The sequence below is a fragment of the Schistocerca americana genome, unplaced genomic scaffold (genome assembly GCF_021461395.2).
Source record: "Schistocerca americana isolate TAMUIC-IGC-003095 unplaced genomic scaffold, iqSchAmer2.1 HiC_scaffold_647, whole genome shotgun sequence".
Taxonomy (NCBI): Eukaryota; Metazoa; Arthropoda; class Insecta; order Orthoptera; family Acrididae; genus Schistocerca; species Schistocerca americana.
In genome coordinates this window covers 401-23,455 of record NW_025726398.1, presented here as the reverse complement: position 1 = coordinate 23,455, position 23,055 = coordinate 401, and the positions used below count along the sequence as shown (strand labels likewise).

General features: G+C 49.8%; 31 non-coding genes across 31 annotated transcripts; all 31 read left to right on the top strand.

Annotated features, from left to right (window-relative positions):
• Positions 1–124: 124 nt before the first annotated feature.
• On the top strand, positions 125–206 carry Trnas-uga. Its single transcript has one exon. It is a non-coding gene; the product is annotated as a tRNA-Ser (tRNA).
• A 1,182-nt stretch (positions 207–1,388) lies between these two features.
• Positions 1,389–1,461, top strand: Trnak-uuu. The gene has a single exon. It is a non-coding gene; the product is annotated as a tRNA-Lys (tRNA).
• Positions 1,462–1,599: 138 nt separating this feature from the next.
• On the top strand, positions 1,600–1,681 carry Trnas-cga. Its single transcript has one exon. It is a non-coding gene; the product is annotated as a tRNA-Ser (tRNA).
• A 702-nt stretch (positions 1,682–2,383) lies between these two features.
• Trnas-uga lies at positions 2,384–2,465 on the top strand. The gene has a single exon. It is a non-coding gene; the product is annotated as a tRNA-Ser (tRNA).
• A 1,182-nt stretch (positions 2,466–3,647) lies between these two features.
• Positions 3,648–3,720, top strand: Trnak-uuu. Its single transcript has one exon. It is a non-coding gene; the product is annotated as a tRNA-Lys (tRNA).
• Positions 3,721–3,858: 138 nt separating this feature from the next.
• Trnas-cga lies at positions 3,859–3,940 on the top strand. Its single transcript has one exon. It is a non-coding gene; the product is annotated as a tRNA-Ser (tRNA).
• Positions 3,941–4,642: 702 nt separating this feature from the next.
• On the top strand, positions 4,643–4,724 carry Trnas-uga. The gene has a single exon. It is a non-coding gene; the product is annotated as a tRNA-Ser (tRNA).
• A 1,182-nt stretch (positions 4,725–5,906) lies between these two features.
• Trnak-uuu lies at positions 5,907–5,979 on the top strand. The gene has a single exon. It is a non-coding gene; the product is annotated as a tRNA-Lys (tRNA).
• A 138-nt stretch (positions 5,980–6,117) lies between these two features.
• On the top strand, positions 6,118–6,199 carry Trnas-cga. Its single transcript has one exon. It is a non-coding gene; the product is annotated as a tRNA-Ser (tRNA).
• Positions 6,200–6,901: 702 nt separating this feature from the next.
• On the top strand, positions 6,902–6,983 carry Trnas-uga. Its single transcript has one exon. It is a non-coding gene; the product is annotated as a tRNA-Ser (tRNA).
• Positions 6,984–8,165: 1,182 nt separating this feature from the next.
• Trnak-uuu lies at positions 8,166–8,238 on the top strand. Its single transcript has one exon. It is a non-coding gene; the product is annotated as a tRNA-Lys (tRNA).
• Positions 8,239–8,376: 138 nt separating this feature from the next.
• Trnas-cga lies at positions 8,377–8,458 on the top strand. Its single transcript has one exon. It is a non-coding gene; the product is annotated as a tRNA-Ser (tRNA).
• Positions 8,459–9,160: 702 nt separating this feature from the next.
• Positions 9,161–9,242, top strand: Trnas-uga. The gene has a single exon. It is a non-coding gene; the product is annotated as a tRNA-Ser (tRNA).
• A 1,182-nt stretch (positions 9,243–10,424) lies between these two features.
• Positions 10,425–10,497, top strand: Trnak-uuu. Its single transcript has one exon. It is a non-coding gene; the product is annotated as a tRNA-Lys (tRNA).
• Positions 10,498–10,635: 138 nt separating this feature from the next.
• Positions 10,636–10,717, top strand: Trnas-cga. The gene has a single exon. It is a non-coding gene; the product is annotated as a tRNA-Ser (tRNA).
• Positions 10,718–11,419: 702 nt separating this feature from the next.
• Trnas-uga lies at positions 11,420–11,501 on the top strand. Its single transcript has one exon. It is a non-coding gene; the product is annotated as a tRNA-Ser (tRNA).
• Positions 11,502–12,683: 1,182 nt separating this feature from the next.
• Trnak-uuu lies at positions 12,684–12,756 on the top strand. The gene has a single exon. It is a non-coding gene; the product is annotated as a tRNA-Lys (tRNA).
• Positions 12,757–12,894: 138 nt separating this feature from the next.
• Positions 12,895–12,976, top strand: Trnas-cga. The gene has a single exon. It is a non-coding gene; the product is annotated as a tRNA-Ser (tRNA).
• A 702-nt stretch (positions 12,977–13,678) lies between these two features.
• On the top strand, positions 13,679–13,760 carry Trnas-uga. The gene has a single exon. It is a non-coding gene; the product is annotated as a tRNA-Ser (tRNA).
• A 1,182-nt stretch (positions 13,761–14,942) lies between these two features.
• Trnak-uuu lies at positions 14,943–15,015 on the top strand. Its single transcript has one exon. It is a non-coding gene; the product is annotated as a tRNA-Lys (tRNA).
• Positions 15,016–15,153: 138 nt separating this feature from the next.
• Trnas-cga lies at positions 15,154–15,235 on the top strand. The gene has a single exon. It is a non-coding gene; the product is annotated as a tRNA-Ser (tRNA).
• Positions 15,236–15,937: 702 nt separating this feature from the next.
• On the top strand, positions 15,938–16,019 carry Trnas-uga. The gene has a single exon. It is a non-coding gene; the product is annotated as a tRNA-Ser (tRNA).
• Positions 16,020–17,201: 1,182 nt separating this feature from the next.
• Positions 17,202–17,274, top strand: Trnak-uuu. Its single transcript has one exon. It is a non-coding gene; the product is annotated as a tRNA-Lys (tRNA).
• Positions 17,275–17,412: 138 nt separating this feature from the next.
• Trnas-cga lies at positions 17,413–17,494 on the top strand. The gene has a single exon. It is a non-coding gene; the product is annotated as a tRNA-Ser (tRNA).
• Positions 17,495–18,196: 702 nt separating this feature from the next.
• On the top strand, positions 18,197–18,278 carry Trnas-uga. Its single transcript has one exon. It is a non-coding gene; the product is annotated as a tRNA-Ser (tRNA).
• Positions 18,279–19,460: 1,182 nt separating this feature from the next.
• Positions 19,461–19,533, top strand: Trnak-uuu. Its single transcript has one exon. It is a non-coding gene; the product is annotated as a tRNA-Lys (tRNA).
• A 138-nt stretch (positions 19,534–19,671) lies between these two features.
• On the top strand, positions 19,672–19,753 carry Trnas-cga. Its single transcript has one exon. It is a non-coding gene; the product is annotated as a tRNA-Ser (tRNA).
• Positions 19,754–20,455: 702 nt separating this feature from the next.
• On the top strand, positions 20,456–20,537 carry Trnas-uga. The gene has a single exon. It is a non-coding gene; the product is annotated as a tRNA-Ser (tRNA).
• Positions 20,538–21,719: 1,182 nt separating this feature from the next.
• Positions 21,720–21,792, top strand: Trnak-uuu. Its single transcript has one exon. It is a non-coding gene; the product is annotated as a tRNA-Lys (tRNA).
• Positions 21,793–21,930: 138 nt separating this feature from the next.
• Positions 21,931–22,012, top strand: Trnas-cga. The gene has a single exon. It is a non-coding gene; the product is annotated as a tRNA-Ser (tRNA).
• A 702-nt stretch (positions 22,013–22,714) lies between these two features.
• Positions 22,715–22,796, top strand: Trnas-uga. Its single transcript has one exon. It is a non-coding gene; the product is annotated as a tRNA-Ser (tRNA).
• The last annotated feature ends 259 nt before the right edge of the window (positions 22,797–23,055 follow it).

The window sequence follows — 23,055 nt, the reverse complement described above, 5'->3', positions numbered from 1 at the left end:
ATTAATACACTTTCGTAACGGCTAATGGAAACCCTACAGAAAAGAGTGAGGCCACGCCGTTTTCTGCCATCAGATTGCTTCTAAAGATGGCGGTTTCAGTTGTCGGGAGTCGCTTCCGCCACCGGCAGTCGTGGCCGAGTGGTTAAGGCGTCTGACTTGAAATCAGATTCCCTCTGGGAGCGTAGGTTCGAGTCCTGCCGACTGCGAAAATTTTCTCGCTCTCAAAAGGCGGACGTTCAGCTGCATCCTAGCAGTTGCGTCACTACTAAACACGTGGGTCACCAGCAATGTGCAGTGCTATTTGATCCAGGGCGCAGCGTTACAGTCGCGCCCAGAAGCCGCAGCTCATCTCCGCGTCTCACAGCCGTCCACCTGGTGTTAATACAAGTGTCGCCTCACTGGGCAGTGCAGATGTGTCCATTTTAGCTTGCAGACGATGACGTGTAGCAATTTATGAGCTAACGCAAGTCGTATGTTTTACCGTGTGTATCTGCTAGATACTGCCTCTCATACGGTGGAGAGACTCACTCCTTCTTGTGTCTCGTTCTCCGCACACGAGTTGCCCCTGGCATCGATATAGCACGGGTTTTCTAGCGTCAGCGAAGTCAATATTACACGAATCGAGTCGACATGTTTGCTTGTTACGATGACGGAAGAAGAAGAAATGTGTGTGGAACTTCACTGCATCGGCTGCTCGCCTTTCAGCGCCCCTGTGTCTTATCAGACGAAGGTGACTGTGAAATTGGCAACGAGGCAGAGGTTAACGAACACATGCAAATGGCAACCTTCAACGTCAGCCGAAATAGACTGAAGATCTAAAGGTCCCTGGTTCGATCCCGGGTTTCGGCAGGTATTCGTTTTGATGCGACGCCAATGGAATTACTCTGCGTTTGTGATAATGCAACTACCGCTGACAACAAAAATGACTCTCTCCTGTAGCTGTTCTGGTTGTCTAGTGCATGCCATAAGAGGAACTCACTAGACAACTAACTCCCCTAGAAGCAAAAGAATTAAAAATATCCTACCGACTGCATTCCTTTTTCTGTGTCAGGTGGTGAAGAACGTCTTCAACGGAACCGTGAAATGAGCGAAAGCGTGGGAAACATTGCATTCGAAATGCTTGTGAATTTTCCAATTGCCCAGTGAGTGTCGACAAAACACGTAAATTCTCTGCTCCGACGTATGAGGCGTAACAACTAGTGCAATTTGTTGTTGCATCGTGTGCCAGCAGTCTTCGAGAGTGTGTTACGAGCTTAGCGGGATAAGTTTGTAGACAGCATGTAGGCGACGTTTTATTAGTAACGGCCCCATACAGCGATTGCACAACAGTAAAGGACATGAGTCAATGTATAGTTGTGCATTGTGGGAGGTTTTGCAGCCTCGTCCGAGCCCGGATAGCTCAGTTGGTAGAGCATTAGGCTTTTAACCTAAGGGTCCAGGGTTCAAGTCCCCGTCGAGGCGGAAATTTTAACACTTTGGTAGCGATTCGTCTGGTAGCGGTGGAAACGCTACGGAAAATAATGCAGTTACGCCGTTTACTGACACCACAGTGCTTTAAACGGTAGCAGTTGCATGTGTCGGGAGAACACCGCGCTAACGGCAGTCGTGGCCGAGTGGTTAAGGCGTCTGACTCGAAATCAGATTCCCTCTGGGAGCGTAGGTTCGAATCCTACCGGCTGCGTGCGATTTTGCGTACAGAGGAGCAAACATTTTCGCACACATGTGACATGCGTGGGCGAATGCGGGTGCAAACCAGTGACGCCATTCTCAACAAGACGAAAATTTCCGTTTTAAGAATACTGAGTTTTCGCGACGACCGCTGCTTACTGTGGCTATCGGTTCACCTCACACTGACACTGACGCTGGGACTGCAGAAAGCCGTCGCTGAGATCGTGAGTTCACAGATGTGCTCGAAAGTGATGGACAGAGCGAACATTTCATTTTCTTTTTAAGAATCGCAATTTCCATCACTCGAGTGCGGCCAAAGCAGTGGTGCAGCGTTTCTTTTCTTAAGATCTCGCAGCTGCTTGGAGGTATGTCGATCGTTTTAAGACGACAGAAAACTAGCGTCAGCGGTGCGTCAGTGGGAAGTCGGTGAAGTCGCCATTGGAGCCATAAGCCAGTAATTACGACATACGAATCACTCGCGCACCGCGCAGCTGTACGATAATGCTCGTGCGTGGGCCCGCATAGCTGAGTCGGTAGAGCGCTAGGTTTTCAACCAAAGGGTCCTGGGTTCAAGTCCCTGTCTGGGCGAAAATTAATACACTTTCGTAACGGCTAATGGAAACCCTACAGAAAAGAGTGAGGCCACGCCGTTTTCTGCCATCAGATTGCTTCTAAAGATGGCGGTTTCAGTTGTCGGGAGTCGCTTCCGCCACCGGCAGTCGTGGCCGAGTGGTTAAGGCGTCTGACTTGAAATCAGATTCCCTCTGGGAGCGTAGGTTCGAGTCCTGCCGACTGCGAAAATTTTCTCGCTCTCAAAAGGCGGACGTTCAGCTGCATCCTAGCAGTTGCGTCACTACTAAACACGTGGGTCACCAGCAATGTGCAGTGCTATTTGATCCAGGGCGCAGCGTTACAGTCGCGCCCAGAAGCCGCAGCTCATCTCCGCGTCTCACAGCCGTCCACCTGGTGTTAGTACAAGTGTCGCCTCACTGGGCAGTGCAGATGTGTCCATTTTAGCTTGCAGACGATGACGTGTAGCAATTTATGAGCTAACGCAAGTCGTATGTTTTACCGTGTGTATCTGCTAGATACTGCCTCTCATACGGTGGAGAGACTCACTCCTTCTTGTGTCTCGTTCTCCGCACACGAGTTGCCCCTGGCATCGATATAGCACGGGTTTTCTAGCGTCAGCGAAGTCAATATTACACGAATCGAGTCGACATGTTTGCTTGTTACGATGACGGAAGAAGAAGAAATGTGTGTGGAACTTCACTGCATCGGCTGCTCGCCTTTCAGCGCCCCTGTGTCTTATCAGACGAAGGTGACTGTGAAATTGGCAACGAGGCAGAGGTTAACGAACACATGCAAATGGCAACCTTCAACGTCACCCGAAATAGACTGAAGATCTAAAGGTCCCTGGTTCGATCCCGGGTTTCGGCAGGTATTCGTTTTGATGCGACGCCAATGGAATTACTCTGCGTTTGTGATAATGCAACTACCGCTGACAACAAAAATGACTCTCTCCTGTAGCTGTTCTGGTTGTCTAGTGCATGCCATAAGAGGAACTCACTAGACAACTAACTCCCCTAGAAGCAAAAGAATTAAAAATATCCTACCGACTGCATTCCTTTTTCTGTGTCAGGTGGTGAAGAACGTCTTCAACGGAACCGTGAAATGAGCGAAAGCGTGGGAAACATTGCATTCGAAATGCTTGTGAATTTTCCAATTGCCCAGTGAGTGTCGACAAAACACGTAAATTCTCTGCTCCGACGTATGAGGCGTAACAACTAGTGCAATTTGTTGTTGCATCGTGTGCCAGCAGTCTTCGAGAGTGTGTTACGAGCTTAGCGGGATAAGTTTGTAGACAGCATGTAGGCGACGTTTTATTAGTAACGGCCCCATACAGCGATTGCACAACAGTAAAGGACATGAGTCAATGTATAGTTGTGCATTGTGGGAGGTTTTGCAGCCTCGTCCGAGCCCGGATAGCTCAGTTGGTAGAGCATTAGGCTTTTAACCTAAGGGTCCAGGGTTCAAGTCCCCGTCGAGGCGGAAATTTTAACACTTTGGTAGCGATTCGTCTGGTAGCGGTGGAAACGCTACGGAAAATAATGCAGTTACGCCGTTTACTGACACCACAGTGCTTTAAACGGTAGCAGTTGCATGTGTCGGGAGAACACCGCGCTAACGGCAGTCGTGGCCGAGTGGTTAAGGCGTCTGACTCGAAATCAGATTCCCTCTGGGAGCGTAGGTTCGAATCCTACCGGCTGCGTGCGATTTTGCGTACAGAGGAGCAAACATTTTCGCACACATGTGACATGCGTGGGCGAATGCGGGTGCAAACCAGTGACGCCATTCTCAACAAGACGAAAATTTCCGTTTTAAGAATACTGAGTTTTCGCGACGACCGCTGCTTACTGTGGCTATCGGTTCACCTCACACTGACACTGACGCTGGGACTGCAGAAAGCCGTCGCTGAGATCGTGAGTTCACAGATGTGCTCGAAAGTGATGGACAGAGCGAACATTTCATTTTCTTTTTAAGAATCGCAATTTCCATCACTCGAGTGCGGCCAAAGCAGTGGTGCAGCGTTTCTTTTCTTAAGATCTCGCAGCTGCTTGGAGGTATGTCGATCGTTTTAAGACGACAGAAAACTAGCGTCAGCGGTGCGTCAGTGGGAAGTCGGTGAAGTCGCCATTGGAGCCATAAGCCAGTAATTACGACATACGAATCACTCGCGCACCGCGCAGCTGTACGATAATGCTCGTGCGTGGGCCCGCATAGCTGAGTCGGTAGAGCGCTAGGTTTTCAACCAAAGGGTCCTGGGTTCAAGTCCCTGTCTGGGCGAAAATTAATACACTTTCGTAACGGCTAATGGAAACCCTACAGAAAAGAGTGAGGCCACGCCGTTTTCTGCCATCAGATTGCTTCTAAAGATGGCGGTTTCAGTTGTCGGGAGTCGCTTCCGCCACCGGCAGTCGTGGCCGAGTGGTTAAGGCGTCTGACTTGAAATCAGATTCCCTCTGGGAGCGTAGGTTCGAGTCCTGCCGACTGCGAAAATTTTCTCGCTCTCAAAAGGCGGACGTTCAGCTGCATCCTAGCAGTTGCGTCACTACTAAACACGTGGGTCACCAGCAATGTGCAGTGCTATTTGATCCAGGGCGCAGCGTTACAGTCGCGCCCAGAAGCCGCAGCTCATCTCCGCGTCTCACAGCCGTCCACCTGGTGTTAGTACAAGTGTCGCCTCACTGGGCAGTGCAGATGTGTCCATTTTAGCTTGCAGACGATGACGTGTAGCAATTTATGAGCTAACGCAAGTCGTATGTTTTACCGTGTGTATCTGCTAGATACTGCCTCTCATACGGTGGAGAGACTCACTCCTTCTTGTGTCTCGTTCTCCGCACACGAGTTGCCCCTGGCATCGATATAGCACGGGTTTTCTAGCGTCAGCGAAGTCAATATTACACGAATCGAGTCGACATGTTTGCTTGTTACGATGACGGAAGAAGAAGAAATGTGTGTGGAACTTCACTGCATCGGCTGCTCGCCTTTCAGCGCCCCTGTGTCTTATCAGACGAAGGTGACTGTGAAATTGGCAACGAGGCAGAGGTTAACGAACACATGCAAATGGCAACCTTCAACGTCACCCGAAATAGACTGAAGATCTAAAGGTCCCTGGTTCGATCCCGGGTTTCGGCAGGTATTCGTTTTGATGCGACGCCAATGGAATTACTCTGCGTTTGTGATAATGCAACTACCGCTGACAACAAAAATGACTCTCTCCTGTAGCTGTTCTGGTTGTCTAGTGCATGCCATAAGAGGAACTCACTAGACAACTAACTCCCCTAGAAGCAAAAGAATTAAAAATATCCTACCGACTGCATTCCTTTTTCTGTGTCAGGTGGTGAAGAACGTCTTCAACGGAACCGTGAAATGAGCGAAAGCGTGGGAAACATTGCATTCGAAATGCTTGTGAATTTTCCAATTGCCCAGTGAGTGTCGACAAAACACGTAAATTCTCTGCTCCGACGTATGAGGCGTAACAACTAGTGCAATTTGTTGTTGCATCGTGTGCCAGCAGTCTTCGAGAGTGTGTTACGAGCTTAGCGGGATAAGTTTGTAGACAGCATGTAGGCGACGTTTTATTAGTAACGGCCCCATACAGCGATTGCACAACAGTAAAGGACATGAGTCAATGTATAGTTGTGCATTGTGGGAGGTTTTGCAGCCTCGTCCGAGCCCGGATAGCTCAGTTGGTAGAGCATTAGGCTTTTAACCTAAGGGTCCAGGGTTCAAGTCCCCGTCGAGGCGGAAATTTTAACACTTTGGTAGCGATTCGTCTGGTAGCGGTGGAAACGCTACGGAAAATAATGCAGTTACGCCGTTTACTGACACCACAGTGCTTTAAACGGTAGCAGTTGCATGTGTCGGGAGAACACCGCGCTAACGGCAGTCGTGGCCGAGTGGTTAAGGCGTCTGACTCGAAATCAGATTCCCTCTGGGAGCGTAGGTTCGAATCCTACCGGCTGCGTGCGATTTTGCGTACAGAGGAGCAAACATTTTCGCACACATGTGACATGCGTGGGCGAATGCGGGTGCAAACCAGTGACGCCATTCTCAACAAGACGAAAATTTCCGTTTTAAGAATACTGAGTTTTCGCGACGACCGCTGCTTACTGTGGCTATCGGTTCACCTCACACTGACACTGACGCTGGGACTGCAGAAAGCCGTCGCTGAGATCGTGAGTTCACAGATGTGCTCGAAAGTGATGGACAGAGCGAACATTTCATTTTCTTTTTAAGAATCGCAATTTCCATCACTCGAGTGCGGCCAAAGCAGTGGTGCAGCGTTTCTTTTCTTAAGATCTCGCAGCTGCTTGGAGGTATGTCGATCGTTTTAAGACGACAGAAAACTAGCGTCAGCGGTGCGTCAGTGGGAAGTCGGTGAAGTCGCCATTGGAGCCATAAGCCAGTAATTACGACATACGAATCACTCGCGCACCGCGCAGCTGTACGATAATGCTCGTGCGTGGGCCCGCATAGCTGAGTCGGTAGAGCGCTAGGTTTTCAACCAAAGGGTCCTGGGTTCAAGTCCCTGTCTGGGCGAAAATTAATACACTTTCGTAACGGCTAATGGAAACCCTACAGAAAAGAGTGAGGCCACGCCGTTTTCTGCCATCAGATTGCTTCTAAAGATGGCGGTTTCAGTTGTCGGGAGTCGCTTCCGCCACCGGCAGTCGTGGCCGAGTGGTTAAGGCGTCTGACTTGAAATCAGATTCCCTCTGGGAGCGTAGGTTCGAGTCCTGCCGACTGCGAAAATTTTCTCGCTCTCAAAAGGCGGACGTTCAGCTGCATCCTAGCAGTTGCGTCACTACTAAACACGTGGGTCACCAGCAATGTGCAGTGCTATTTGATCCAGGGCGCAGCGTTACAGTCGCGCCCAGAAGCCGCAGCTCATCTCCGCGTCTCACAGCCGTCCACCTGGTGTTAGTACAAGTGTCGCCTCACTGGGCAGTGCAGATGTGTCCATTTTAGCTTGCAGACGATGACGTGTAGCAATTTATGAGCTAACGCAAGTCGTATGTTTTACCGTGTGTATCTGCTAGATACTGCCTCTCATACGGTGGAGAGACTCACTCCTTCTTGTGTCTCGTTCTCCGCACACGAGTTGCCCCTGGCATCGATATAGCACGGGTTTTCTAGCGTCAGCGAAGTCAATATTACACGAATCGAGTCGACATGTTTGCTTGTTACGATGACGGAAGAAGAAGAAATGTGTGTGGAACTTCACTGCATCGGCTGCTCGCCTTTCAGCGCCCCTGTGTCTTATCAGACGAAGGTGACTGTGAAATTGGCAACGAGGCAGAGGTTAACGAACACATGCAAATGGCAACCTTCAACGTCACCCGAAATAGACTGAAGATCTAAAGGTCCCTGGTTCGATCCCGGGTTTCGGCAGGTATTCGTTTTGATGCGACGCCAATGGAATTACTCTGCGTTTGTGATAATGCAACTACCGCTGACAACAAAAATGACTCTCTCCTGTAGCTGTTCTGGTTGTCTAGTGCATGCCATAAGAGGAACTCACTAGACAACTAACTCCCCTAGAAGCAAAAGAATTAAAAATATCCTACCGACTGCATTCCTTTTTCTGTGTCAGGTGGTGAAGAACGTCTTCAACGGAACCGTGAAATGAGCGAAAGCGTGGGAAACATTGCATTCGAAATGCTTGTGAATTTTCCAATTGCCCAGTGAGTGTCGACAAAACACGTAAATTCTCTGCTCCGACGTATGAGGCGTAACAACTAGTGCAATTTGTTGTTGCATCGTGTGCCAGCAGTCTTCGAGAGTGTGTTACGAGCTTAGCGTGATAAGTTTGTAGACAGCATGTAGGCGACGTTTTATTAGTGACGGCCCCATACAGCGATTGCACAACAGTAAAGGACATGAGTCAATGTATAGTTGTGCATTGTGGGAGGTTTTGCAGCCTCGTCCGAGCCCGGATAGCTCAGTTGGTAGAGCATTAGGCTTTTAACCTAAGGGTCCAGGGTTCAAGTCCCCGTCGAGGCGGAAATTTTAACACTTTGGTAGCGATTCGTCTGGTAGCGGTGGAAACGCTACGGAAAATAATGCAGTTACGCCGTTTACTGACACCACAGTGCTTTAAACGGTAGCAGTTGCATGTGTCGGGAGAACACCGCGCTAACGGCAGTCGTGGCCGAGTGGTTAAGGCGTCTGACTCGAAATCAGATTCCCTCTGGGAGCGTAGGTTCGAATCCTACCGGCTGCGTGCGATTTTGCGTACAGAGGAGCAAACATTTTCGCACACATGTGACATGCGTGGGCGAATGCGGGTGCAAACCAGTGACGCCATTCTCAACAAGACGAAAATTTCCGTTTTAAGAATACTGAGTTTTCGCGACGACCGCTGCTTACTGTGGCTATCGGTTCACCTCACACTGACACTGACGCTGGGACTGCAGAAAGCCGTCGCTGAGATCGTGAGTTCACAGATGTGCTCGAAAGTGATGGACAGAGCGAACATTTCATTTTCTTTTTAAGAATCGCAATTTCCATCACTCGAGTGCGGCCAAAGCAGTGGTGCAGCGTTTCTTTTCTTAAGATCTCGCAGCTGCTTGGAGGTATGTCGATCGTTTTAAGACGACAGAAAACTAGCGTCAGCGGTGCGTCAGTGGGAAGTCGGTGAAGTCGCCATTGGAGCCATAAGCCAGTAATTACGACATACGAATCACTCGCGCACCGCGCAGCTGTACGATAATGCTCGTGCGTGGGCCCGCATAGCTGAGTCGGTAGAGCGCTAGGTTTTCAACCAAAGGGTCCTGGGTTCAAGTCCCTGTCTGGGCGAAAATTAATACACTTTCGTAACGGCTAATGGAAACCCTACAGAAAAGAGTGAGGCCACGCCGTTTTCTGCCATCAGATTGCTTCTAAAGATGGCGGTTTCAGTTGTCGGGAGTCGCTTCCGCCACCGGCAGTCGTGGCCGAGTGGTTAAGGCGTCTGACTTGAAATCAGATTCCCTCTGGGAGCGTAGGTTCGAGTCCTGCCGACTGCGAAAATTTTCTCGCTCTCAAAAGGCGGACGTTCAGCTGCATCCTAGCAGTTGCGTCACTACTAAACACGTGGGTCACCAGCAATGTGCAGTGCTATTTGATCCAGGGCGCAGCGTTACAGTCGCGCCCAGAAGCCGCAGCTCATCTCCGCGTCTCACAGCCGTCCACCTGGTGTTAGTACAAGTGTCGCCTCACTGGGCAGTGCAGATGTGTCCATTTTAGCTTGCAGACGATGACGTGTAGCAATTTATGAGCTAACGCAAGTCGTATGTTTTACCGTGTGTATCTGCTAGATACTGCCTCTCATACGGTGGAGAGACTCACTCCTTCTTGTGTCTCGTTCTCCGCACACGAGTTGCCCCTGGCATCGATATAGCACGGGTTTTCTAGCGTCAGCGAAGTCAATATTACACGAATCGAGTCGACATGTTTGCTTGTTACGATGACGGAAGAAGAAGAAATGTGTGTGGAACTTCACTGCATCGGCTGCTCGCCTTTCAGCGCCCCTGTGTCTTATCAGACGAAGGTGACTGTGAAATTGGCAACGAGGCAGAGGTTAACGAACACATGCAAATGGCAACCTTCAACGTCACCCGAAATAGACTGAAGATCTAAAGGTCCCTGGTTCGATCCCGGGTTTCGGCAGGTATTCGTTTTGATGCGACGCCAATGGAATTACTCTGCGTTTGTGATAATGCAACTACCGCTGACAACAAAAATGACTCTCTCCTGTAGCTGTTCTGGTTGTCTAGTGCATGCCATAAGAGGAACTCACTAGACAACTAACTCCCCTAGAAGCAAAAGAATTAAAAATATCCTACCGACTGCATTCCTTTTTCTGTGTCAGGTGGTGAAGAACGTCTTCAACGGAACCGTGAAATGAGCGAAAGCGTGGGAAACATTGCATTCGAAATGCTTGTGAATTTTCCAATTGCCCAGTGAGTGTCGACAAAACACGTAAATTCTCTGCTCCGACGTATGAGGCGTAACAACTAGTGCAATTTGTTGTTGCATCGTGTGCCAGCAGTCTTCGAGAGTGTGTTACGAGCTTAGCGTGATAAGTTTGTAGACAGCATGTAGGCGACGTTTTATTAGTAACGGCCCCATACAGCGATTGCACAACAGTAAAGGACATGAGTCAATGTATAGTTGTGCATTGTGGGAGGTTTTGCAGCCTCGTCCGAGCCCGGATAGCTCAGTTGGTAGAGCATTAGGCTTTTAACCTAAGGGTCCAGGGTTCAAGTCCCCGTCGAGGCGGAAATTTTAACACTTTGGTAGCGATTCGTCTGGTAGCGGTGGAAACGCTACGGAAAATAATGCAGTTACGCCGTTTACTGACACCACAGTGCTTTAAACGGTAGCAGTTGCATGTGTCGGGAGAACACCGCGCTAACGGCAGTCGTGGCCGAGTGGTTAAGGCGTCTGACTCGAAATCAGATTCCCTCTGGGAGCGTAGGTTCGAATCCTACCGGCTGCGTGCGATTTTGCGTACAGAGGAGCAAACATTTTCGCACACATGTGACATGCGTGGGCGAATGCGGGTGCAAACCAGTGACGCCATTCTCAACAAGACGAAAATTTCCGTTTTAAGAATACTGAGTTTTCGCGACGACCGCTGCTTACTGTGGCTATCGGTTCACCTCACACTGACACTGACGCTGGGACTGCAGAAAGCCGTCGCTGAGATCGTGAGTTCACAGATGTGCTCGAAAGTGATGGACAGAGCGAACATTTCATTTTCTTTTTAAGAATCGCAATTTCCATCACTCGAGTGCGGCCAAAGCAGTGGTGCAGCGTTTCTTTTCTTAAGATCTCGCAGCTGCTTGGAGGTATGTCGATCGTTTTAAGACGACAGAAAACTAGCGTCAGCGGTGCGTCAGTGGGAAGTCGGTGAAGTCGCCATTGGAGCCATAAGCCAGTAATTACGACATACGAATCACTCGCGCACCGCGCAGCTGTACGATAATGCTCGTGCGTGGGCCCGCATAGCTGAGTCGGTAGAGCGCTAGGTTTTCAACCAAAGGGTCCTGGGTTCAAGTCCCTGTCTGGGCGAAAATTAATACACTTTCGTAACGGCTAATGGAAACCCTACAGAAAAGAGTGAGGCCACGCCGTTTTCTGCCATCAGATTGCTTCTAAAGATGGCGGTTTCAGTTGTCGGGAGTCGCTTCCGCCACCGGCAGTCGTGGCCGAGTGGTTAAGGCGTCTGACTTGAAATCAGATTCCCTCTGGGAGCGTAGGTTCGAGTCCTGCCGACTGCGAAAATTTTCTCGCTCTCAAAAGGCGGACGTTCAGCTGCATCCTAGCAGTTGCGTCACTACTAAACACGTGGGTCACCAGCAATGTGCAGTGCTATTTGATCCAGGGCGCAGCGTTACAGTCGCGCCCAGAAGCCGCAGCTCATCTCCGCGTCTCACAGCCGTCCACCTGGTGTTAGTACAAGTGTCGCCTCACTGGGCAGTGCAGATGTGTCCATTTTAGCTTGCAGACGATGACGTGTAGCAATTTATGAGCTAACGCAAGTCGTATGTTTTACCGTGTGTATCTGCTAGATACTGCCTCTCATACGGTGGAGAGACTCACTCCTTCTTGTGTCTCGTTCTCCGCACACGAGTTGCCCCTGGCATCGATATAGCACGGGTTTTCTAGCGTCAGCGAAGTCAATATTACACGAATCGAGTCGACATGTTTGCTTGTTACGATGACGGAAGAAGAAGAAATGTGTGTGGAACTTCACTGCATCGGCTGCTCGCCTTTCAGCGCCCCTGTGTCTTATCAGACGAAGGTGACTGTGAAATTGGCAACGAGGCAGAGGTTAACGAACACATGCAAATGGCAACCTTCAACGTCACCCGAAATAGACTGAAGATCTAAAGGTCCCTGGTTCGATCCCGGGTTTCGGCAGGTATTCGTTTTGATGCGACGCCAATGGAATTACTCTGCGTTTGTGATAATGCAACTACCGCTGACAACAAAAATGACTCTCTCCTGTAGCTGTTCTGGTTGTCTAGTGCATGCCATAAGAGGAACTCACTAGACAACTAACTCCCCTAGAAGCAAAAGAATTAAAAATATCCTACCGACTGCATTCCTTTTTCTGTGTCAGGTGGTGAAGAACGTCTTCAACGGAACCGTGAAATGAGCGAAAGCGTGGGAAACATTGCATTCGAAATGCTTGTGAATTTTCCAATTGCCCAGTGAGTGTCGACAAAACACGTAAATTCTCTGCTCCGACGTATGAGGCGTAACAACTAGTGCAATTTGTTGTTGCATCGTGTGCCAGCAGTCTTCGAGAGTGTGTTACGAGCTTAGCGTGATAAGTTTGTAGACAGCATGTAGGCGACGTTTTATTAGTAACGGCCCCATACAGCGATTGCACAACAGTAAAGGACATGAGTCAATGTATAGTTGTGCATTGTGGGAGGTTTTGCAGCCTCGTCCGAGCCCGGATAGCTCAGTTGGTAGAGCATTAGGCTTTTAACCTAAGGGTCCAGGGTTCAAGTCCCCGTCGAGGCGGAAATTTTAACACTTTGGTAGCGATTCGTCTGGTAGCGGTGGAAACGCTACGGAAAATAATGCAGTTACGCCGTTTACTGACACCACAGTGCTTTAAACGGTAGCAGTTGCATGTGTCGGGAGAACACCGCGCTAACGGCAGTCGTGGCCGAGTGGTTAAGGCGTCTGACTCGAAATCAGATTCCCTCTGGGAGCGTAGGTTCGAATCCTACCGGCTGCGTGCGATTTTGCGTACAGAGGAGCAAACATTTTCGCACACATGTGACATGCGTGGGCGAATGCGGGTGCAAACCAGTGACGCCATTCTCAACAAGACGAAAATTTCCGTTTTAAGAATACTGAGTTTTCGCGACGACCGCTGCTTACTGTGGCTATCGGTTCACCTCACACTGACACTGACGCTGGGACTGCAGAAAGCCGTCGCTGAGATCGTGAGTTCACAGATGTGCTCGAAAGTGATGGACAGAGCGAACATTTCATTTTCTTTTTAAGAATCGCAATTTCCATCACTCGAGTGCGGCCAAAGCAGTGGTGCAGCGTTTCTTTTCTTAAGATCTCGCAGCTGCTTGGAGGTATGTCGATCGTTTTAAGACGACAGAAAACTAGCGTCAGCGGTGCGTCAGTGGGAAGTCGGTGAAGTCGCCATTGGAGCCATAAGCCAGTAATTACGACATACGAATCACTCGCGCACCGCGCAGCTGTACGATAATGCTCGTGCGTGGGCCCGCATAGCTGAGTCGGTAGAGCGCTAGGTTTTCAACCAAAGGGTCCTGGGTTCAAGTCCCTGTCTGGGCGAAAATTAATACACTTTCGTAACGGCTAATGGAAACCCTACAGAAAAGAGTGAGGCCACGCCGTTTTCTGCCATCAGATTGCTTCTAAAGATGGCGGTTTCAGTTGTCGGGAGTCGCTTCCGCCACCGGCAGTCGTGGCCGAGTGGTTAAGGCGTCTGACTTGAAATCAGATTCCCTCTGGGAGCGTAGGTTCGAGTCCTGCCGACTGCGAAAATTTTCTCGCTCTCAAAAGGCGGACGTTCAGCTGCATCCTAGCAGTTGCGTCACTACTAAACACGTGGGTCACCAGCAATGTGCAGTGCTATTTGATCCAGGGCGCAGCGTTACAGTCGCGCCCAGAAGCCGCAGCTCATCTCCGCGTCTCACAGCCGTCCACCTGGTGTTAGTACAAGTGTCGCCTCACTGGGCAGTGCAGATGTGTCCATTTTAGCTTGCAGACGATGACGTGTAGCAATTTATGAGCTAACGCAAGTCGTATGTTTTACCGTGTGTATCTGCTAGATACTGCCTCTCATACGGTGGAGAGACTCACTCCTTCTTGTGTCTCGTTCTCCGCACACGAGTTGCCCCTGGCATCGATATAGCACGGGTTTTCTAGCGTCAGCGAAGTCAATATTACACGAATCGAGTCGACATGTTTGCTTGTTACGATGACGGAAGAAGAAGAAATGTGTGTGGAACTTCACTGCATCGGCTGCTCGCCTTTCAGCGCCCCTGTGTCTTATCAGACGAAGGTGACTGTGAAATTGGCAACGAGGCAGAGGTTAACGAACACATGCAAATGGCAACCTTCAACGTCACCCGAAATAGACTGAAGATCTAAAGGTCCCTGGTTCGATCCCGGGTTTCGGCAGGTATTCGTTTTGATGCGACGCCAATGGAATTACTCTGCGTTTGTGATAATGCAACTACCGCTGACAACAAAAATGACTCTCTCCTGTAGCTGTTCTGGTTGTCTAGTGCATGCCATAAGAGGAACTCACTAGACAACTAACTCCCCTAGAAGCAAAAGAATTAAAAATATCCTACCGACTGCATTCCTTTTTCTGTGTCAGGTGGTGAAGAACGTCTTCAACGGAACCGTGAAATGAGCGAAAGCGTGGGAAACATTGCATTCGAAATGCTTGTGAATTTTCCAATTGCCCAGTGAGTGTCGACAAAACACGTAAATTCTCTGCTCCGACGTATGAGGCGTAACAACTAGTGCAATTTGTTGTTGCATCGTGTGCCAGCAGTCTTCGAGAGTGTGTTACGAGCTTAGCGTGATAAGTTTGTAGACAGCATGTAGGCGACGTTTTATTAGTAACGGCCCCATACAGCGATTGCACAACAGTAAAGGACATGAGTCAATGTATAGTTGTGCATTGTGGGAGGTTTTGCAGCCTCGTCCGAGCCCGGATAGCTCAGTTGGTAGAGCATTAGGCTTTTAACCTAAGGGTCCAGGGTTCAAGTCCCCGTCGAGGCGGAAATTTTAACACTTTGGTAGCGATTCGTCTGGTAGCGGTGGAAACGCTACGGAAAATAATGCAGTTACGCCGTTTACTGACACCACAGTGCTTTAAACGGTAGCAGTTGCATGTGTCGGGAGAACACCGCGCTAACGGCAGTCGTGGCCGAGTGGTTAAGGCGTCTGACTCGAAATCAGATTCCCTCTGGGAGCGTAGGTTCGAATCCTACCGGCTGCGTGCGATTTTGCGTACAGAGGAGCAAACATTTTCGCACACATGTGACATGCGTGGGCGAATGCGGGTGCAAACCAGTGACGCCATTCTCAACAAGACGAAAATTTCCGTTTTAAGAATACTGAGTTTTCGCGACGACCGCTGCTTACTGTGGCTATCGGTTCACCTCACACTGACACTGACGCTGGGACTGCAGAAAGCCGTCGCTGAGATCGTGAGTTCACAGATGTGCTCGAAAGTGATGGACAGAGCGAACATTTCATTTTCTTTTTAAGAATCGCAATTTCCATCACTCGAGTGCGGCCAAAGCAGTGGTGCAGCGTTTCTTTTCTTAAGATCTCGCAGCTGCTTGGAGGTATGTCGATCGTTTTAAGACGACAGAAAACTAGCGTCAGCGGTGCGTCAGTGGGAAGTCGGTGAAGTCGCCATTGGAGCCATAAGCCAGTAATTACGACATACGAATCACTCGCGCACCGCGCAGCTGTACGATAATGCTCGTGCGTGGGCCCGCATAGCTGAGTCGGTAGAGCGCTAGGTTTTCAACCAAAGGGTCCTGGGTTCAAGTCCCTGTCTGGGCGAAAATTAATACACTTTCGTAACGGCTAATGGAAACCCTACAGAAAAGAGTGAGGCCACGCCGTTTTCTGCCATCAGATTGCTTCTAAAGATGGCGGTTTCAGTTGTCGGGAGTCGCTTCCGCCACCGGCAGTCGTGGCCGAGTGGTTAAGGCGTCTGACTTGAAATCAGATTCCCTCTGGGAGCGTAGGTTCGAGTCCTGCCGACTGCGAAAATTTTCTCGCTCTCAAAAGGCGGACGTTCAGCTGCATCCTAGCAGTTGCGTCACTACTAAACACGTGGGTCACCAGCAATGTGCAGTGCTATTTGATCCAGGGCGCAGCGTTACAGTCGCGCCCAGAAGCCGCAGCTCATCTCCGCGTCTCACAGCCGTCCACCTGGTGTTAGTACAAGTGTCGCCTCACTGGGCAGTGCAGATGTGTCCATTTTAGCTTGCAGACGATGACGTGTAGCAATTTATGAGCTAACGCAAGTCGTATGTTTTACCGTGTGTATCTGCTAGATACTGCCTCTCATACGGTGGAGAGACTCACTCCTTCTTGTGTCTCGTTCTCCGCACACGAGTTGCCCCTGGCATCGATATAGCACGGGTTTTCTAGCGTCAGCGAAGTCAATATTACACGAATCGAGTCGACATGTTTGCTTGTTACGATGACGGAAGAAGAAGAAATGTGTGTGGAACTTCACTGCATCGGCTGCTCGCCTTTCAGCGCCCCTGTGTCTTATCAGACGAAGGTGACTGTGAAATTGGCAACGAGGCAGAGGTTAACGAACACATGCAAATGGCAACCTTCAACGTCACCCGAAATAGACTGAAGATCTAAAGGTCCCTGGTTCGATCCCGGGTTTCGGCAGGTATTCGTTTTGATGCGACGCCAATGGAATTACTCTGCGTTTGTGATAATGCAACTACCGCTGACAACAAAAATGACTCTCTCCTGTAGCTGTTCTGGTTGTCTAGTGCATGCCATAAGAGGAACTCACTAGACAACTAACTCCCCTAGAAGCAAAAGAATTAAAAATATCCTACCGACTGCATTCCTTTTTCTGTGTCAGGTGGTGAAGAACGTCTTCAACGGAACCGTGAAATGAGCGAAAGCGTGGGAAACATTGCATTCGAAATGCTTGTGAATTTTCCAATTGCCCAGTGAGTGTCGACAAAACACGTAAATTCTCTGCTCCGACGTATGAGGCGTAACAACTAGTGCAATTTGTTGTTGCATCGTGTGCCAGCAGTCTTCGAGAGTGTGTTACGAGCTTAGCGTGATAAGTTTGTAGACAGCATGTAGGCGACGTTTTATTAGTAACGGCCCCATACAGCGATTGCACAACAGTAAAGGACATGAGTCAATGTATAGTTGTGCATTGTGGGAGGTTTTGCAGCCTCGTCCGAGCCCGGATAGCTCAGTTGGTAGAGCATTAGGCTTTTAACCTAAGGGTCCAGGGTTCAAGTCCCCGTCGAGGCGGAAATTTTAACACTTTGGTAGCGATTCGTCTGGTAGCGGTGGAAACGCTACGGAAAATAATGCAGTTACGCCGTTTACTGACACCACAGTGCTTTAAACGGTAGCAGTTGCATGTGTCGGGAGAACACCGCGCTAACGGCAGTCGTGGCCGAGTGGTTAAGGCGTCTGACTCGAAATCAGATTCCCTCTGGGAGCGTAGGTTCGAATCCTACCGGCTGCGTGCGATTTTGCGTACAGAGGAGCAAACATTTTCGCACACATGTGACATGCGTGGGCGAATGCGGGTGCAAACCAGTGACGCCATTCTCAACAAGACGAAAATTTCCGTTTTAAGAATACTGAGTTTTCGCGACGACCGCTGCTTACTGTGGCTATCGGTTCACCTCACACTGACACTGACGCTGGGACTGCAGAAAGCCGTCGCTGAGATCGTGAGTTCACAGATGTGCTCGAAAGTGATGGACAGAGCGAACATTTCATTTTCTTTTTAAGAATCGCAATTTCCATCACTCGAGTGCGGCCAAAGCAGTGGTGCAGCGTTTCTTTTCTTAAGATCTCGCAGCTGCTTGGAGGTATGTCGATCGTTTTAAGACGACAGAAAACTAGCGTCAGCGGTGCGTCAGTGGGAAGTCGGTGAAGTCGCCATTGGAGCCATAAGCCAGTAATTACGACATACGAATCACTCGCGCACCGCGCAGCTGTACGATAATGCTCGTGCGTGGGCCCGCATAGCTGAGTCGGTAGAGCGCTAGGTTTTCAACCAAAGGGTCCTGGGTTCAAGTCCCTGTCTGGGCGAAAATTAATACACTTTCGTAACGGCTAATGGAAACCCTACAGAAAAGAGTGAGGCCACGCCGTTTTCTGCCATCAGATTGCTTCTAAAGATGGCGGTTTCAGTTGTCGGGAGTCGCTTCCGCCACCGGCAGTCGTGGCCGAGTGGTTAAGGCGTCTGACTTGAAATCAGATTCCCTCTGGGAGCGTAGGTTCGAGTCCTGCCGACTGCGAAAATTTTCTCGCTCTCAAAAGGCGGACGTTCAGCTGCATCCTAGCAGTTGCGTCACTACTAAACACGTGGGTCACCAGCAATGTGCAGTGCTATTTGATCCAGGGCGCAGCGTTACAGTCGCGCCCAGAAGCCGCAGCTCATCTCCGCGTCTCACAGCCGTCCACCTGGTGTTAGTACAAGTGTCGCCTCACTGGGCAGTGCAGATGTGTCCATTTTAGCTTGCAGACGATGACGTGTAGCAATTTATGAGCTAACGCAAGTCGTATGTTTTACCGTGTGTATCTGCTAGATACTGCCTCTCATACGGTGGAGAGACTCACTCCTTCTTGTGTCTCGTTCTCCGCACACGAGTTGCCCCTGGCATCGATATAGCACGGGTTTTCTAGCGTCAGCGAAGTCAATATTACACGAATCGAGTCGACATGTTTGCTTGTTACGATGACGGAAGAAGAAGAAATGTGTGTGGAACTTCACTGCATCGGCTGCTCGCCTTTCAGCGCCCCTGTGTCTTATCAGACGAAGGTGACTGTGAAATTGGCAACGAGGCAGAGGTTAACGAACACATGCAAATGGCAACCTTCAACGTCACCCGAAATAGACTGAAGATCTAAAGGTCCCTGGTTCGATCCCGGGTTTCGGCAGGTATTCGTTTTGATGCGACGCCAATGGAATTACTCTGCGTTTGTGATAATGCAACTACCGCTGACAACAAAAATGACTCTCTCCTGTAGCTGTTCTGGTTGTCTAGTGCATGCCATAAGAGGAACTCACTAGACAACTAACTCCCCTAGAAGCAAAAGAATTAAAAATATCCTACCGACTGCATTCCTTTTTCTGTGTCAGGTGGTGAAGAACGTCTTCAACGGAACCGTGAAATGAGCGAAAGCGTGGGAAACATTGCATTCGAAATGCTTGTGAATTTTCCAATTGCCCAGTGAGTGTCGACAAAACACGTAAATTCTCTGCTCCGACGTATGAGGCGTAACAACTAGTGCAATTTGTTGTTGCATCGTGTGCCAGCAGTCTTCGAGAGTGTGTTACGAGCTTAGCGTGATAAGTTTGTAGACAGCATGTAGGCGACGTTTTATTAGTAACGGCCCCATACAGCGATTGCACAACAGTAAAGGACATGAGTCAATGTATAGTTGTGCATTGTGGGAGGTTTTGCAGCCTCGTCCGAGCCCGGATAGCTCAGTTGGTAGAGCATTAGGCTTTTAACCTAAGGGTCCAGGGTTCAAGTCCCCGTCGAGGCGGAAATTTTAACACTTTGGTAGCGATTCGTCTGGTAGCGGTGGAAACGCTACGGAAAATAATGCAGTTACGCCGTTTACTGACACCACAGTGCTTTAAACGGTAGCAGTTGCATGTGTCGGGAGAACACCGCGCTAACGGCAGTCGTGGCCGAGTGGTTAAGGCGTCTGACTCGAAATCAGATTCCCTCTGGGAGCGTAGGTTCGAATCCTACCGGCTGCGTGCGATTTTGCGTACAGAGGAGCAAACATTTTCGCACACATGTGACATGCGTGGGCGAATGCGGGTGCAAACCAGTGACGCCATTCTCAACAAGACGAAAATTTCCGTTTTAAGAATACTGAGTTTTCGCGACGACCGCTGCTTACTGTGGCTATCGGTTCACCTCACACTGACACTGACGCTGGGACTGCAGAAAGCCGTCGCTGAGATCGTGAGTTCACAGATGTGCTCGAAAGTGATGGACAGAGCGAACATTTCATTTTCTTTTTAAGAATCGCAATTTCCATCACTCGAGTGCGGCCAAAGCAGTGGTGCAGCGTTTCTTTTCTTAAGATCTCGCAGCTGCTTGGAGGTATGTCGATCGTTTTAAGACGACAGAAAACTAGCGTCAGCGGTGCGTCAGTGGGAAGTCGGTGAAGTCGCCATTGGAGCCATAAGCCAGTAATTACGACATACGAATCACTCGCGCACCGCGCAGCTGTACGATAATGCTCGTGCGTGGGCCCGCATAGCTGAGTCGGTAGAGCGCTAGGTTTTCAACCAAAGGGTCCTGGGTTCAAGTCCCTGTCTGGGCGAAAATTAATACACTTTCGTAACGGCTAATGGAAACCCTACAGAAAAGAGTGAGGCCACGCCGTTTTCTGCCATCAGATTGCTTCTAAAGATGGCGGTTTCAGTTGTCGGGAGTCGCTTCCGCCACCGGCAGTCGTGGCCGAGTGGTTAAGGCGTCTGACTTGAAATCAGATTCCCTCTGGGAGCGTAGGTTCGAGTCCTGCCGACTGCGAAAATTTTCTCGCTCTCAAAAGGCGGACGTTCAGCTGCATCCTAGCAGTTGCGTCACTACTAAACACGTGGGTCACCAGCAATGTGCAGTGCTATTTGATCCAGGGCGCAGCGTTACAGTCGCGCCCAGAAGCCGCAGCTCATCTCCGCGTCTCACAGCCGTCCACCTGGTGTTAGTACAAGTGTCGCCTCACTGGGCAGTGCAGATGTGTCCATTTTAGCTTGCAGACGATGACGTGTAGCAATTTATGAGCTAACGCAAGTCGTATGTTTTACCGTGTGTATCTGCTAGATACTGCCTCTCATACGGTGGAGAGACTCACTCCTTCTTGTGTCTCGTTCTCCGCACACGAGTTGCCCCTGGCATCGATATAGCACGGGTTTTCTAGCGTCAGCGAAGTCAATATTACACGAATCGAGTCGACATGTTTGCTTGTTACGATGACGGAAGAAGAAGAAATGTGTGTGGAACTTCACTGCATCGGCTGCTCGCCTTTCAGCGCCCCTGTGTCTTATCAGACGAAGGTGACTGTGAAATTGGCAACGAGGCAGAGGTTAACGAACACATGCAAATGGCAACCTTCAACGTCACCCGAAATAGACTGAAGATCTAAAGGTCCCTGGTTCGATCCCGGGTTTCGGCAGGTATTCGTTTTGATGCGACGCCAATGGAATTACTCTGCGTTTGTGATAATGCAACTACCGCTGACAACAAAAATGACTCTCTCCTGTAGCTGTTCTGGTTGTCTAGTGCATGCCATAAGAGGAACTCACTAGACAACTAACTCCCCTAGAAGCAAAAGAATTAAAAATATCCTACCGACTGCATTCCTTTTTCTGTGTCAGGTGGTGAAGAACGTCTTCAACGGAACCGTGAAATGAGCGAAAGCGTGGGAAACATTGCATTCGAAATGCTTGTGAATTTTCCAATTGCCCAGTGAGTGTCGACAAAACACGTAAATTCTCTGCTCCGACGTATGAGGCGTAACAACTAGTGCAATTTGTTGTTGCATCGTGTGCCAGCAGTCTTCGAGAGTGTGTTACGAGCTTAGCGTGATAAGTTTGTAGACAGCATGTAGGCGACGTTTTATTAGTAACGGCCCCATACAGCGATTGCACAACAGTAAAGGACATGAGTCAATGTATAGTTGTGCATTGTGGGAGGTTTTGCAGCCTCGTCCGAGCCCGGATAGCTCAGTTGGTAGAGCATTAGGCTTTTAACCTAAGGGTCCAGGGTTCAAGTCCCCGTCGAGGCGGAAATTTTAACACTTTGGTAGCGATTCGTCTGGTAGCGGTGGAAACGCTACGGAAAATAATGCAGTTACGCCGTTTACTGACACCACAGTGCTTTAAACGGTAGCAGTTGCATGTGTCGGGAGAACACCGCGCTAACGGCAGTCGTGGCCGAGTGGTTAAGGCGTCTGACTCGAAATCAGATTCCCTCTGGGAGCGTAGGTTCGAATCCTACCGGCTGCGTGCGATTTTGCGTACAGAGGAGCAAACATTTTCGCACACATGTGACATGCGTGGGCGAATGCGGGTGCAAACCAGTGACGCCATTCTCAACAAGACGAAAATTTCCGTTTTAAGAATACTGAGTTTTCGCGACGACCGCTGCTTACTGTGGCTATCGGTTCACCTCACACTGACACTGACGCTGGGACTGCAGAAAGCCGTCGCTGAGATCGTGAGTTCACAGATGTGCTCGAAAGTGATGGACAGAGCGAACATTTCATTTTCTTTTTAAGAATCGCAATTTCCATCACTCGAGTGCGGCCAAAGCAGTGGTGCAGCGTTTCTTTTCTTAAGATCTCGCAGCTGCTTGGAGGTATGTCGATCGTTTTAAGACGACAGAAAACTAGCGTCAGCGGTGCGTCAGTGGGAAGTCGGTGAAGTCGCCATTGGAGCCATAAGCCAGTAATTACGACATACGAATCACTCGCGCACCGCGCAGCTGTACGATAATGCTCGTGCGTGGGCCCGCATAGCTGAGTCGGTAGAGCGCTAGGTTTTCAACCAAAGGGTCCTGGGTTCAAGTCCCTGTCTGGGCGAAAATTAATACACTTTCGTAACGGCTAATGGAAACCCTACAGAAAAGAGTGAGGCCACGCCGTTTTCTGCCATCAGATTGCTTCTAAAGATGGCGGTTTCAGTTGTCGGGAGTCGCTTCCGCCACCGGCAGTCGTGGCCGAGTGGTTAAGGCGTCTGACTTGAAATCAGATTCCCTCTGGGAGCGTAGGTTCGAGTCCTGCCGACTGCGAAAATTTTCTCGCTCTCAAAAGGCGGACGTTCAGCTGCATCCTAGCAGTTGCGTCACTACTAAACACGTGGGTCACCAGCAATGTGCAGTGCTATTTGATCCAGGGCGCAGCGTTACAGTCGCGCCCAGAAGCCGCAGCTCATCTCCGCGTCTCACAGCCGTCCACCTGGTGTTAGTACAAGTGTCGCCTCACTGGGCAGTGCAGATGTGTCCATTTTAGCTTGCAGACGATGACGTGTAGCAATTTATGAGCTAACGC